This window comes from Tarenaya hassleriana, unplaced genomic scaffold (genome assembly GCF_000463585.1).
Source record: "Tarenaya hassleriana unplaced genomic scaffold, ASM46358v1 Cleome207, whole genome shotgun sequence".
NCBI classification, from domain to species: domain Eukaryota; kingdom Viridiplantae; phylum Streptophyta; class Magnoliopsida; order Brassicales; family Cleomaceae; genus Tarenaya; species Tarenaya hassleriana.
The window spans coordinates 70,536-86,892 of record NW_010965427.1 but is presented as its reverse complement, the minus strand read 5'-3'; the positions used below and the strand labels follow the sequence as shown (position 1 = coordinate 86,892).

At 42.0% G+C, this 16,357-nt stretch overlaps 1 pseudogene; it reads right to left on the bottom strand.

Annotated features, from left to right (window-relative positions):
* Positions 1-11,583: 11,583 nt before the first annotated feature.
* LOC109116696 lies at positions 11,584-16,122 on the bottom strand (annotated as a pseudogene).
* Between the last annotated feature and the right edge of the window lie 235 nt (positions 16,123-16,357).

Sequence of the window (16,357 nt, the reverse complement as noted above, 5' to 3'; positions counted from 1 at the left end):
GTAAAAGAATAGTATAAGAGTGATTTAGAGAGTGGTTTGGACGAATTATGGCCGAGTGCTTTAAATAGAGAAACTTTCCAACGGATATCCGTTGGAAATCCGTTGAAAAGTTCGTTACCGTTACACTTTCCAACGGATATCCGTTGGAATATTTCAAACGTTATAACGTTCGACTATTTCCCGGCTGTAAATACACATCAAAACTCTTCTTCGGATGTTCTGGCCCAGGAATCAACAATGTCAAAAACATAAATTCTCTTTTCATGCACATCTCAGGTGGTAAGTTGTACGGAGAAAGTATAACTGGCCATAATGAATACTGCATGCCAGACTGTCCGTACGGACTAAATCCATCAGTACACAAACATAGATACACATTCCTAGGCTCAGCAGCGAATTGAGGAAATACCATGTTGAAGTTTTTCCACGCCAAAGCATCTGATGGATGTTGCATTTCTCCATCAACGGTAGAATGCGAGGCATGCCATCTCCTATGCGAAGCCGTTTGTTGTGATTCATACAAACGCTTCAATCTGTACGATACCGGCATATAGAACATCTTTTTATACGGAGTTTGTCTCCGTACATTCTTACTCGGACGGTATCTGTTAGTCCCACAGAATTTACACCTAACCAATTCTTTTTCTTCACCCCAGTACAGCATGCAACCATTTTTGCAAACATCAATCTTTTCATAAGGCATTCCCAAATTCTTCAACATAGCCTTCGTATCATAATACGATTCTGGAGCTTCGTTATTTTCAGGTAAATATTCACGCAACGTTTGACAAAATGAATCCATGCAATTTTCGGTGACATTGTAATCCGTTTTCATACTCATCAATCTTGATGCAAGAGATAAACGTGACTGACCTTCTTTACATCCTTCATAGATAGGATGATTTGCCATATCCAACATGTCGAAAAACCGTTTTGTTTCGACGTTTGGCTCCTCCTGATCTTGTGATAAGTTTTGCTCAGCCAATGGCGCCCCAGGAAAAGCATCTGTCACCATTTCAACATAAGGATTTCTTACATCTTCATCTACATCATACCTCTGCTCGGCCGAGACATGTTGTCCCGTTGTGATTGTCCGAACTTCTTCTCCATGAAATCGCCAAATATAATAATCTTCGACAAATCCCCTTCGAAATAGATGTTTACAAACATCTTCTGTACTGCGATATTTAAAATTGCGACAACTTGTACATGGACATAGCATTTTTCCACGTTCTTGACACAACGGCTGCATAGAGGCAAAATTCATAAACTGTTCCAAACCGTTAATGAATTCTTGCGTTACCTCTTTTGTAATCGAATCAACTCTTTCGTATATCCACTGTCGGGACGAACGAATATTCGGATTTGTTGAAGATGTCATTTTTAGGAGAATTTTTGGTAAAAGAATAGTATAAGAGTGATTTAGAGAGTGGTTTGGACGAATTATGGCCGAGTGCTTTAAATAGAGAAACTTTCCAACGGATATCCGTTGGAAATCCGTTGAAAAGTTCGTTACCGTTACACTTTCCAACGGATATCCGTTGGAATATTTCGAACGTTATAACGTTCGACTATTTCCAACGGATATCCGTCGGAATTATTACCGCGTTTCATAACGTTCGAATAATTTCAACGGATTGCCGTTGAAATTCGTCAAACGTTATTTCCAACGGAAATCCGTTGGAATATACGTGGAAAATTTCCAACTCAAATATCCGTTGATATGCCGTTGGAAATTTCCAACGGATTTCTAACGGATGAATTCGTTAGACGTCCGTTGGAAATCCGTTAGAAATGCGTTGGAATTATTCCAACGGTATACCGTTGGAAATCCGTTGGAAAAATTACAACGGATTAATCCGTTGGAAAAATCCGTTGGAATTTCGCAGTTTTTTTGTAGTGACATCGATAAGGTCTTGAAACGGTTCAAGATGCAAGATTCTAAGAAAGGAACCTTACCGATAAGCAGTGGCACAGTTCTCTGCAAGAGTCAGTGTCCTATGATAGCTGATGAGCGAGAATGCATGGATCGGATTCCATATGCTTCGACAATTGGATCCATCATGTATGCCATGCTTTGTACTCGACCGGATGTATCCTATGCGTTGAACATTACGAGTAGATACCAGTCAGATCCGAGATAAAAGAACGCATGGAGCTAATGATAGCTTGGAGCGGGAGCATGGATGAAAGCTTGGAACCTACGAAACTTGGAGCTCAACCGGATCGCATGGAGCTAGGAGCTTAACCGAAGAATGACGTCCCACCCGATCACAAGGAGATCATCATCCGAGATGAGTCACGAATGGCTGTACAAAATCCAAAGGATGCACACTTCTATTCTCGGCCCAAGCCATTCCTTACTCGTGCTAAAGTTCTAGCCCTTCGTCTCACTCTCATCGCTACCATCAATCGATCATTATGCGGTCTACGGAACGAAGAAACCTACATCCCGTTTCTCGGATCAAGCAAGGCACGAAATATCCCCATATTACAAGCCTAAGTTACTTCATTCTCAAGTCATTCAAGCAAAGCAAGCTTCTTGGACAGCAAGGCATTTCCCAACAGCTAGTTTCTTCCCAACCACCTTATTTAATGCTAAGGCTCCTACCCCTCTTGCATGTAGACTTGCATTAATGTAATTCTAGTTATTGCTACCTACCTAGTCCTCTATAAATATGTTGTAAGAACTCATTTGAGAGCAGATTTGATGAATGAAAAGAGTTTATTTTCGAGCTAAAGCTTGCTCTCCTTCGGTTGGTCCGAAGTTCCTCTCTTGGTGTGTCCGAGAGATTGTCTTAGTTTGTCCGAGGCCTTACCCTTCGTTACTTATCCATTTTCAATCCTTTACCTATCTAGCTTGAATTCGAGAGCCTCACAAAGTGCCGATGATTGAGCTAGATACCATCTTCACTTCGAATCCATTTTCTAAACCGATATTGAGTTCGAGTGCCTCCAAGAGAGTGGCGGTGATTGATCTTCGGGTCCATCACTTCATCGAGATTTTCACTTCGTAGCCGAGGCATGTATCAGTCCGTTTGTCCGTGTGTGTGTCGAAGTAACTTGGTCCGCCGAACCAAAAATTGGTCTGGGGCTGACCAAGTCACTTTGCCCAGATTTTTCGCCAGATTTTTCTCCTCTTCCTCCTATGTTCCTGTACTAAAGTCCGCAGTTGTAAATCGCAAGGAAAATTATGCCCACTTAGCCATATCAAAACATTAAGCACAATGACAACCACCATCACAAGCATAGATCAAACCTCATCAATGCACATAAATGATTATAAGTTGTATGCAAATGTAAAAAGGATACTAAAAAGGATATGTACAAGTTCGGGGTGCCTCCCAAGAGCGCTTGTTTAAGGTCTTAAGCTTGATCGTGTCTGCTCCTATTCCTCAACTGGATCGGAGAGGCGCAATGTGCCTCTCCCCATGTCTCATTCTCCGGGGTTATACACCTTTAACCTTTGAGCATTCACCTTAAATGTGGTTCCTCCATGACCGTATAACTCTACCGCTCCATGGGAGTAAACCTTCTTGATTCTGAACGGTCCCGACCAACGCGATTTTAGTTTTCCCGGGAAGAGCTTAGATCTAGAGTTGAAGAGGAGCACTTGGTCACCGTCTCTGAATACTCTCTGCAGTACACGGCGATCATGCCACTTCTTCATCCTCTCTTTGAGGATTCGGGCATTCTCATATGCATCCATTCGAATCTCATCAAGCTCATGAAGCTCTAACATCCGCTTCTCCCGGCCGATTTCTAATCAAAATTTAGTTTCTTGGTCGCGCAAAGAGCTTTGTACTCAAGCTCAAATGGAAGGTGGCAAGCTTTCCCATAAACAAGTTGGAAGAGAGACATACCGATGGTTATCTTGAAGGTCGTTCTATACGCCCATAGAGCATCGTCAAGCTTCATCGTCCAATCTTTCCTTGACCGTGACACCGTTTTCTCAAGTATCACCTTGATCTCCCTATTTGAAACTTCAACTTGCCCGCTCGTTTGAGGATGATACGGGGTAGCCACCTTATGCCTCACACCATACTTTTTCAAAAGAGCTTCGATGGTGCGGTTGATGAAGTGAGATCCTCCATCGCTGATCACGACCCTTGGCGTCCCGAATCTTGGAAAGATCACCCTCTTGAACATCTTAGTCACCACCTTCGAGTCATTAGTGGGACTCGCCATCGCTTCCACCCACTTCGTGATATAATCTACCGCCACTAGAATGTACTGATTCCCGTAGGAAGACGAGAATGGTCCCATGAGGTCGATTTCCAAACATCGAAAGGCTCAACTTCCAAGATGTAGTGCTGAGGCATCTCGTGGCGACGTGATATATTCCCGGTCCTTTGGCAAGCGTCGCAAGAAGAGACGTATTGGTGAACGTCCTTAAACATTGAAGGCCAATAAAATGCGGCTTGAAGAATTTTCGCTGCGGTTTTCGATGGTCCGAAATGACCTCCATATCTGAAGAATGACAATGATGAATCACGCCTTGGATTTCCTCTTCGGGAATACTTCGCCTAAAGAGGCCATCCTTGCCTCTTTTGAAAAGGAAGGGTTCTTCCCAGAAATATTCCTTGTCGTCTATGAAGAACCGCTTCCTCCCATTATAGTAAAGCTCGTGAAGAATGTGTTGGGGACGGCAGTTGTTGACGACGGCAAAACTCCGGCAATTCGAGCGATTCTAGATAAGTACCTGAAATTAAAAGATTATTTTGTCGAGGCCTAGGAAACACAGTTTCCTTAAGTTCGATTTCCGTGCCACCTCTAAAACTTCGAGGCTATTGGAGCACGGTGAACTCCCAGGATACAACGACCGCGTATTTGGAAGAAGCTTTCCAAATACCAAGCGAACTCAGAGAGAGATATGAGCAAATATGTGAATACTCTTTTTCTCTAGAATGCTTGTTTCTTTTCTGTTGTGTGTTTTATGAGCTAACCCAAGACCCCTATTTATAGTAGAGGGGAGAATCTCAAAACAAATCAATTTGAATTTCAAAATTCAAATTTGATTTTATTTTGATATTATCTCAATCTTATCTCAATCTTATCTCAATCATATCTGATAGATTTTCTACGGATTTGAATCCAATTTGAATTTGAATTTCAAATTCAAATAAGAATATTCTCTTAATATTCTGCAGATTTAAATTTATACGGACCGAGCTTCTCACGGGCTAGGCCCGTTTTGATTCTATCAAATAAACCCAAATCCAACAATCCCCCACAAGAATCAAAATAGGGCCTTGAGTTAGGTGAACCTAAATGCATCTCATGCAACTAATGCAAATGATGTGCAATGCAAAATTTGCTCAACGAGAGTTTACTGTATCCGAAAAGGTAGTTTTACCTTTGAACCTTCCGTAGTGAAATACTATCGGATGTACTTGCTAAACAGTGAACGCGATGTCTTGAACTATTCAGCTTTTGTATACACCAAGACAATAGTACTCACACAGCGCCCTCTCTCTCTCTCGTTAGTCCATTTGTTGCGCCCATTATGGCCCTGGGACAGCACCTGGTAAATTTCATCAAGTACTCTAGAGAATTAGCCCTTTTGTCATTCTCATAGAAGCGGCCCACTTCATACTTGATATAGGAGATTTCTCTTTGAGAGTATCTCAATATACTCCACTCTCGTAGGAGATAAGAGAATCTTTAAGAGTATAAACTCAACCTTCCCAATTTGTATCACTCTTATCATAGGAATGTGAAGAGACATCAGTCTCGAGCGATCTCATCGACCCCCCCACAATTCGGTTGTCCCATTGAACCTAACACTGGTGGTTTGTCCAGATAGGTTGGGTTGCCATCATGGTGGTTTGTCATTCTATGGGCTTTAATCCCATTCCCCTCGATAATATTTCTACCTGATCTCTGTTGAGGCCTTTGGTCAGAGGATCAGCCAAATTATCTTTTGATCTCACAAAATCAATAGATATGACACCATCTGTTAGTAATTTTCTAACAGAGTTATGTCGTCTGCGGATGTGTCGCGACTTTCCCTTATACACATGGCTTTTTGCCCTTCCTATTGCAGACTGACTATCGCAATGTATGCAAATTCCAGACATCGGCTTAGGCCATATAGGAATATTCTCAAGAAAGTTTCGAAGCCACTCAGCTTCTTCACCAGCAAGGTCTAAAGCTATAAATTCAGATTCCATAGTGGATCTTGCAATACACGTTTGCTTAGAGGATTTCCACGAAATAGCACCTCCACCAACAACGAATATATATCCACTTGTGGATTTATTCTCATTCGAATCTGATATCCAGTTCGCATCAGAATATCCTTCTAATACTGCTGGATATCTTGTATAATGCAGTCCATAATTCTCAGTATACCTTAGATATCTAAGGAGTCTAATTATGGCCTTCCAATGATCACAACTTGGATTGCTCGTATATCTGCTAAGCCTATTCACGGTATTAGCAATATCCGGCCTTGTACTATTCATAAGATGCATTAAGCTTCCAATGATTCTGGAATATTCTAATTGTTGAACTCCCTCACCGTGATGTTTTTTCAAATGAGAATTAACATCAATTGGAGTTCTGGCCTCAGAATTTCCATCTCTGTCAAATCTCTCTAAGATTTGTTTTATATAATGACTTTGGGATAACGCATAACCGTCTTGTGTCTTGATAATTCTCATACCAAGTATTACATCTGCTATTCCCAAGTGTTTCATGTCAAAGTGATTTGATAATATGATTTTCGTAGCTTTAATCACCTTATCACCACTACCAGTAATGATCATATCATCTACGTAAAGACAGATAATCACAAATTCTGTCTCATTACCTTTGACATATATGCACTTGTCAACCTCGTTGACCCGAAATCCATTTGACAACATTACGCTATCAACCTTCGCATGCCATTGTTTCGGAGCTTGTTTAAGTCCATACAATGATTTCACAAGTTTACACACTTTTCCCTCTTGTCCGTGCACTCTGCACCCTTCAGGTTGAAGCATGTATACTTCTTCTTCCAGTTCACCATTTAGAAATGCAGTCTTTACATCCATCTGATGTAATTCTAGATTATGTAAGGCTGCCAAGGCTATAATAAACCTTATGGATGTTTTCCGAGCGACTGGAGAGTAAACATCGAAGTAATCGACACCCTCAGTTTGCCTATAGCCTTTGACTACAAGTCTCGCCTTGTATTTTTCAATAGAACCATCCGGTTTCATCTTTCTTTTGAAGACCCATTTATAACCCAATGGTTTGCATCCTTGTGGAAGATCCACAAGTTCCCAAGTGTGATTTTGTCGGATTGACTCAATCTCACTCTTCACTGCTTCCTTCCAATAAGGAGCTTCGGGTGATGACATAGCCTCTTGATATGTCTGTGGTTCTTTATCCAACATAAACGTTAGATAATCAGAACCAAAAGAAGTCGGTTTCTTTGCCCTTTTACTTCTTCTAGGCTCTTCATCTTCTTCCTCTAATTGCTTAGAAGATTCATGAATTCTTTGAGATTCCATACCACTTGGATCTAATTCTATCCAACATAAACGTTAGATAATCAGAACCAAAAGAAGTCGGTTTCTTTGCCCTTTTACTTCTTCTAGGCTCTTCATCTTCTTCCTCTAATTGCTTAGAAGATTCATGAATTCTTTGAGATTCCATACCACTTGGATCTAATTCTATCCGAGTCTTGTAGAGAAATACATCTTCAAAAAATGAAGCGTCTCTTGATTCAACGACTGTATTCGCATGTATTTCAGAATTATCTGATTTATACACCAAGAATCGGTAAGCACTCGAATTGTGTGCATAACCAATAAACACACATTCTATTGTCTTTGGTCCTAACCTAGTTCGTTTAGGAATAGGGATAGGAACCTTAGCCAGACAACCCCATACTCTCAAGTATTTGTAGCTAGGTGATTTGCCTTTCCACAACTCATAGGGTGTTTTGTCGAGCCTTTTGTGGGGCACTCTGTTTAATACAAAATTAGCAGAAATCACTGCTTCCCCCCATAAGTTCTGAGGAGATCCAGAACTTATTAACATAGCATTCATCATCTCTTTCAGCGTTCTATTCTTGCGTTCAGCAATGCCATTCTGTTCTGGCGTATATGGAGCTGTAGTTTGATGGATGATGCCATGATCTGCGCACAATTGCGCAAAAGGTGACTCATATTCACCTCCTCTATCGCTTCTCAAAGCTTTGATTTTCTTTCCAAGTTGATTTTCAACTTCGTTTTTATAGAGATTAAACATCTCTATTGCCTCATCTTTACTTCTCATTAAGTAGAATAACAATATCGAGTACAATCATCAATAAATGTAATGAAGTACTTCTTTCCGCCTCTAGTTTGCACATATTTCAAATCGCATACATCTGTATGTATCAATTCCAAAGGTTCAGTACTTCGTTCAATATTTTTAAACGAAGACTTAGCAAATTTCGCTTCAACGCAGACTTCACACTTGTGGTCTTTGTCTAATTTAAATTTTGGCAGTAGATTACAAGACATTAATCTTTGCATAGACTTAAGATTCACATGTCCTAATCTACCATGCCATAATCTTGACTCAATCAAGTAAGCAGAAGAAGTAGAAGCTTTATTAATATCATTTGCGGTTATATTGTTTGCCGCATTGGTGTTACAAATGGTCATTACATTCATCTTGAACATACCATTTGCTAGATAACCTCTACCCAGATACACACCATCTTTTGACACTACAACTCTCTCAGATTCAAACACTAGCTTAAAGCCTTTCTTTGACATCACAGATCCAGAGAGCAGGTTCTTGCGAATGTCTGGCACATGAAGAACCTCAGTGAGCGTCAGCTTCTTTCCAGATGTCATCTTCAAAATGACTGAACCCTTGCCTTCCACTTTGGATGCAGCAGAGTTTCCCATATAGCAGCTTTCTCCGGTGACAGTGTCATAGGTGGTGAACATCCATTTGTTAGCACAAATGTGGCGGGTTGCTCCAGTGTCAATCCACCATTGTCTCGGATTATCTCCGACCATGTTCACTTCTGACACAACTGCTACAAATTCAGACTCTCCATCTTCTACTTCAGCTACATGAGCTTGGGTTTTATTCCCAATTTTCTTCTGGGCACCTTCCTTGCGATGGTAGCAGTCCTTCGCTAGATGTCCAGTCTTGCCACAGACGTAGCAATTCCCCTTGAATTTCTTGGAGTTGACATTCTTATCAATCTTCCGCTTCTTAATCCCTTTAGCCTTAGTCGTCTCAACGACATTTGCCTTGGATCCAAACTGCCCATTCATTTTAAGAATAGGTTGAGACTCCTGCCGAATTCTCACACGACGATGTAAATCCTTCAAAGACATGTCCTTAGGTTTTTGTCTCAGGTCATTCTTGAAACTCGTCCAGGAGGGAGGCAATTTTTCAATCAGAGTTGCCACCTGGAACCGTTCATTTACCATGATGTCTGCTCCCGCCAAGTTGTGGAAGATGATTTGTAATTCATCTACTTGTTCCACAACACTCCTTGTATCTACCATACGGTAGTTTAGGAGCTTGGCTACCACCATTCGTCCTTGGCTAGCCTCTTCGACCCGATATTTATGATCAATCGCTTCCCAGAGTTGCTTTGCCGTAACATATTTGGAGAAAACACCATAAAGCGAATCATCCAAACCGTTCAGCACAAAGTTCCAACACATGAAACTGTTATGTTTCCATTGTTGGTAACTAGCTAGAGATTGGGCATTGCCCTCCTCTGGGATTGGTTCCTCTTCAGTGAGGTACCGTGACAACTTAAGCTGTGTTAAGAAAAACAACATCTTTTGTTGCCAGCGTTTGAAATTTTGACCCTTAAATTGTTCAGGTCTCTCAGCCGGGCCGATAGGCACCATAGGAATTGCCTGGTTTTCGGAGTTCGCAACAACCGAAGGCATTCCTGGTGGGACAACGTTCGCAACGTTTGGCACTTGATTATTCATATCTGTGCCAGCAACATCATGATTAACGGGGTTCGTAACCTCCGCTATATGAGGATTCTCATCGATATCCATAGCAGGAATCTCATTCCCTGGAGCAGTATTTGAATCCATGGGATTTCTTGGATTATCAATGATCTGTTGAATAAATCCAATCATTGTTAGCTTTCACAAAGCTTATAAACTAAACCGAGTTTCACTTAACTTATAAATTGGTTTTGCTCGCTTCCAGTGATAGCCGGAGGGTTCACCCCGATTCCCACGTCCTTACTATGAGGAGGGTATAAAGGGCTTCCTCTTCAAACCCGGCCCGCTAAGACAAAGCTTGCTTCCCCAATTTACAGGAAAAGTTACTTCCGATTTTGTTTAATTTTTTTTCTTTTCTTCAAAAAAAAAAATAAGAATATTCCTTTTTTTTTCCCCCACAAAACACTTGTAAATATATTGGGCTTTTCAATTAATCTCTTTGAATTTGGGCTTCAATTTTAAATTTGGGCCTTAAACTCAATTTGGGCTTCACAAAACAACTATTTGGTTTTTTTTTTCCAACAGTTTTTTTTTTTAACCTAGTTGGTTTTAGATCCAAATTCGTGTGAGATTTTATACCGAAATTAAAAGGAGATTTAGGCACTTACCCGAGAAGTTTGCCTCGTGTTAACCATATCGAACTTAAGATTGTTGGGGACGGCAGTTGTTGACGACGGCAAAACTCCGGCAATTCGAGCGATTCCAGATAAGTACCTGAAATTAAAAGATTATTTTGTCGAGGCCTGTGAAACACAGTTTCCTTAAGTTCGATTTCCGTGCCACCTCTAAAGCTTCGAGGCTATTGGAGCACGGTGAACTCCCAGGATACAACGACCGCGTATTTGGAAGAAGCTTTCCAAATACCAAGCGAACTCAGAGAGAGATATGAGCAAATATGTGAATGCTCTTTTTCTCTAGAATGCTTGTTTCTTTTCTGTTGTGTGTTTTATGAGCTAACCCAAGACCCCTATTTATAGTAGAGGGGAGAATCTCAAAACAAATCAATTTGAATTTCAAAATTCAAATTTGATTTTATTTTGATATTATCTCAATCTTATTTCAATCTTATCTCAATCATATCTGATAGATTTTCTACGGATTTGAATCCAATTTGAATTTGAATTTCAAATTCAAATAAGAATATTCTCTTAATATTCTGCAGATTTAAATTTATACGGACCGGGCTTCTCACGGGCTAGGCCCGTTTTGATTCTATCAAATAAACCCAAATCCAACAGAATGTACCCACTGATAATGAAGTTAACAAAATCTACGTACCACGGGTCTCTCTCCCTGACTTGTACCGCCATCACGTGATCATCCTGAAGGTAGTCATTGATTGGAACCCTCTCATGACATTGAATTCGGGAAAGATGGTCGGCCACTCCATTCTATGTACGTTTCCTATCCCTGATTTCCAAGTCGAACTCTTGTAGCAAGAGCACCCATCTAATCAGTCTAGGCTTGGCGTCTTTCTTGGACAGAAGGTACCTCAAAGCAGCATGGTCGCTATAGACGATCACCTCAAAGTAGGACCGAAACTTCTCAAAGGCAAATACTATGGCGAGTAGTTCCTTTTCCGTTGTGGAATAATTCATCTGAGCATCGTCTAAGGTTTTACTCGTATAGTATATGGCGTGGAGCTTCCTGTCTCTCCTCTGATCCAAAACAGCTCCGCAGCGAAATCACTCGCGTCGCACATGAGCTCGAAGGGAGCTTCCCAATCCAGCGGCTGAATGATGGGGAGAGAGATCAACGTCTTCTTCAGAGTGTCAAAGGCGGCCTGACACTCATGGGTGAACTCAAAAGGCAAGTCCTTTGCAAGTAATTCGGTCCAAGGCCTCGAAATCTTCGAGAAGTCCTTGATAAACCTCCTGTAGAACCCGGCATGTCCCTGAAAACTCCAGATTCCCTTAACATTCCGTGGAGGCGGCAACTTCTCTATCACTTCGACCTTAGCTCGATCAACCTCAATCCCCTTGCTCGAAATCTTGTGGCCTAGCACAATGCCCTCTTGTACCATAGAATGGCACTTCTCCCAATTAAGCACAAGATTTGCCTCGACGCACCTGTCCAACACTCGACACAAATTCATCAGACATATGGGAAAGGAGGGCCCATGGACAGAGAAATCATCCATGAACACCTCCGTAATAATAGGGAAAATGTTTTTCTATTATTGATAATGGGAAGAATACATCATAATATATAGCAAAATATAATAGAATATTCTAGGCATAATATCTAGGGTAAATCATAACAATATTAATGATGATATTATAAGAATAATATCTTCTTATATGCCCCCTCAAGATGAATCATCTATGATGAATTCAATCTTGTTACATAAAAACTAAAAACTGAAATTGTGATCGTATTAAACGAATCATCTTCCATGTGGTGGTGTAGTCCAGATTTGAGTTGGTGTTGCTTGATAACGTTTGAAGAGCTTGAGAGTTGTATTCTCAGAGGCTAATGTGGCACGGATGTGCGGCGCATATGCGCGAGTTGGGTTGCGCGACAATGAGGTCGACAGTGCAAAAAAAAATTGCGATGTGTATAGCGGCTAGGCCGAAAAAAAGAAAAAAAAATAGGCGCAAAAGCGCGACGCATAATGCGTGATAGTCTAGCAGCGGGACAATAGAAGAAAATAAAAATAAGTGACGCAAATACGTGGATCGACGATCGGAGTTTTCCAATCGAAAGAAGCTAATAGCCATGTTTAAAGAGCTTACAACGGCTAGGGTTGACGTCGATAAACGAACGTCGTCTTTAAAAAAAAAATAGCACATCGGCTAGGGTTGACAGTGATGAACACCGCCGTCGGGAAAAAAAAATAGAAGAAAAAAAAAAGAGCAAAATAAATTTAAAACGATACTCAAGACGATGATACTATTGGATTTAGTACATCGTTGTCATCTTCATCGTCGCTTTCGGATTCGACCGACATTGTTGATGAGAAGAAGAAAAAAAATTAGAGCAAAAACCAGGCTCTGATACCATAATAGGGAAAATGTTTTTCTATTATTGATAATGGGAAGAATACATCATAATATATAGCAAAATATAATAGAATATTCTAGGCATAATATCTAGGGTAAATCATAACAATATTAATGATGATATTATAAGAATAATATCTTCCTATAACGTCCTCAATAAGATCGGAAAATATCGCAATCATGCATCTTTGAAACGTCGTCGGTGCATTACACAAACCAAAAGGCATCCTACGGTATGCAAAAGTGCCATGGGGCAGGTAAAGGTGGTCTTTTCCTAATCGCTAGGGTGAATGGAGATTTGGAAGAACCCCGAATAGCCGTCAAGAAAACAAAAGTAGGAATGCGTGGCTAATCTCTCTAGCATTTGGTCGATGAAGGGCAAAGGAAAATGGTCCTTACGGGTGTTCGAATTCAGTTTCCTATAGTCAATACACATGCGCCAACCCTTGATCGTCCTAGTGGGAATCAACTCATCATGCTCGTTTTCAACTACAGTGATACCCCCTTCTTTGGAACAACTTGCACGGGACTAACCCATGCACTATCCAAAATCGGGTAAATGATACCGGCATCTAACAGTTTAAACACCTCTTTTCTTCACTACCTCCTTCATGGTGGGATTCAACCTACGCTGATGCTCAATGGAGGTTTCAGAACTATCCTCTAAGTGAATGCGATGCATATAAAGAGATGGACTAATGCCTCTAATGTCATCCAACGTGTAACCCAAGGCATGCCTATACTCTCTAAGCAAAGTCACTAAGGTAGCTAGTTCCTCAGCAGTTAAAGCAGCATTCACAATGATCGGGTAAGTAGAGTTAGGTCCGAGAAATTCATACCTAAGCCCTTGTGGTAAGGGCTTCAATTCCACATTTGGCGCGCTTTCTGGATCCCAATCTTTCTTCCCGCTCGTCTCCACATCGGGCTGCTTGACTTGTATGGAGGAGACCGAAGCTTGATGACTCGGAGAGGGTTATGATTCCTCTCTGTTTTCCTTGTCCCTTAGCCAAGGAAACTCACGGGCAGAACAATATAAGGGCTCAACGGCCCGGTATTTCCACCCCTCAAGCTCAATCGATGAGCTGTCATCTAAAGTCCGAACAATGCTCCGAACTTCCTCCCAATTGTAGTACACGCTCTCTCTGAACTCATCCCTCACTTCATCGACCAATGTGTCGATCAAATCTAAGTAGAAGGAGGACTCTACCAAATGCGGCTGCTTAAGGTTCTGATCAAGTCTGAACTCAACCGCCTCGTCGCCAATCTTCATCGTGAGTCTGCCCTTTCTGACATGCACCACAGCATCGGCCGTGTTCAGAAATGGCCTACCAAGTATGATGGGGATTTTGGAATCCTCCGGCATGTCCAGAACAACAAAATCGATGGGGATGTAGAATTCCCCTATCTTTAGAGGCACATCCTCTAAAATCCCAGCGGGATACTTTACCGATCTATCGGCCAATTGCAGCGTCATCCTTGTCGGTTTTAACTCACCGACATTAAGCTTCTTGAATATGGAGAGGGGCAGCAAACTGACACTTGCGCCCAAATCGCAAAGCGCCCTCTCAATCTCCACATTCCCCAGTTTGCACGGGATGGAGAAGCTACCTGGATCAGCCCTCTTCTGCGGTAACTCCGTCTGCAATATGGCTGCACTCACTTCCGTGCTAAGTGCCACTGTCTCCTTTTCAACCGCCCTCTTCTTCATGAGGATGTCCTTCAAGAATTTTGTATAGGACGGGATTTGGAGAACTACCTCATGAAAAGGCATGGTCACTTCCAGCTTCTTCAACATCTCGGTGAACTTGGCAAACTGGTTATCTTCATTGAACTTCCTTGCACGAGATGGAAATGGTAGTGGGGGTGCCTGTGGAGGAGGCGAAATATACCTCACCTCTTCCCCTTCTACAACATGGCCCTTTCCTTTATCTAAGTCGGCCCTCTGAGGTTCGTGTGAACCTTCTCCCTCTTCTCTAACGACAGGGGAGGTCCCCGGAAGCTGTCTTCCGCTTCTCAAGCCTATAACATTAATATGCTCCCTCGGGTTAGGATCAGCCTTACTCGGAAATTGGCCTTGAGGTCTCGCAGCTTGGGAAGCAAGCTGAGCAATCTGGTTATCCACCATCTTGAGATGTGCATCCATCCCATTCAATCTTTGTTAAAGCTCTCCTGTTTCCCTTTAAATCCTTGCATCTCTTGACTTAGGCTAGAAAATGAGTTCTTCTGATCATGCATTAGCTGAGCTAACATCGACTTTAACTCTGACTCTTCTTCTTTAGCCTGACGCGGAGGAGCTCTGTACCCCTGATTCCTCTGATTGTAGTCCTGCCCTTGATTCTGATACCCTTGATTCTGACTCTGATATCCCTGATTCTGATATCTAGGTTGAAATCCCGGCGGTCCCTGAGGTCTCGACCCGCTGTGATGCTGAGGGTTCAATGCTCCTTGTGGGTTGCCATAAGAGAGGCCAGGATGGTTCCGATTCCCCAGATTATAGAAGTTCGACTGATTGTTATACTGATTTCTTCCCACGTAGTCGACTTCTTCTATAGCTTCTTCTGCTTGGTCCACCATGTACATGCCCGGTTTAACCTTCTGCGGGATTGAAGAACCGGACTTAGCAAGCTGTAGCTTGATGGCAGAGAGTTCCGAAAGAACGGCCTGTAAAGCGGAAGACTCGCTAGCATCCCCTTTGACATCAGCCCTAGGCAAAGATCGTCTGCTGCACATTTCCCCTGAAATGCTTCTTCCTTTCGCTATCTTAGCAATTTGCGTCTCTAATGCCTCGAAAGAGAGATCATACACGCTGCTTCTGCATGCTGCATCGACCCATCCTCTTGTATCGTCCCTAAGGCCATGTATGAAAGTGGAGAGGAGGTATTTGTTGTCCATACCGTGGTGCGGACACATTCTCTGATACTCCTTGAATCTCTCCCAAGCATCATACAAGTCTCATCATCGTTTTGGGGGAAGGAGTTGATCTTGTTCAGCGCCAACTGTGTCTTCATGGGCGAGTAGTATTTCGTCATAAACTTCTCTTCCATCTTATCCCATGTAGAAATGGAATTTGGCTCCAAGGTATAGAGCCAATCCCGCGCCTTATCCATCAAGGAGAAAGGAAATGCCTCGATCATCGCGTCTTCCATTGTCACGCCTTGCGGCTTCTTGATGGTTCGACATAACATCTTAAACTGTGTAAGATGTAAATTCGGGTCCTCATTATATCTCCCTCTGAAGCTCATATGATTCAACATCTGAATGAACTGCGGCTGTAGCTCAAAATGGTCTAGGGGTGGTCGTTGATACACGAAAGCAACTGAGTGTGCTTAGGTGTCGTGTACATTCCGAGCGTCTACGGATTAACTTGGATGTGCTCTCTTG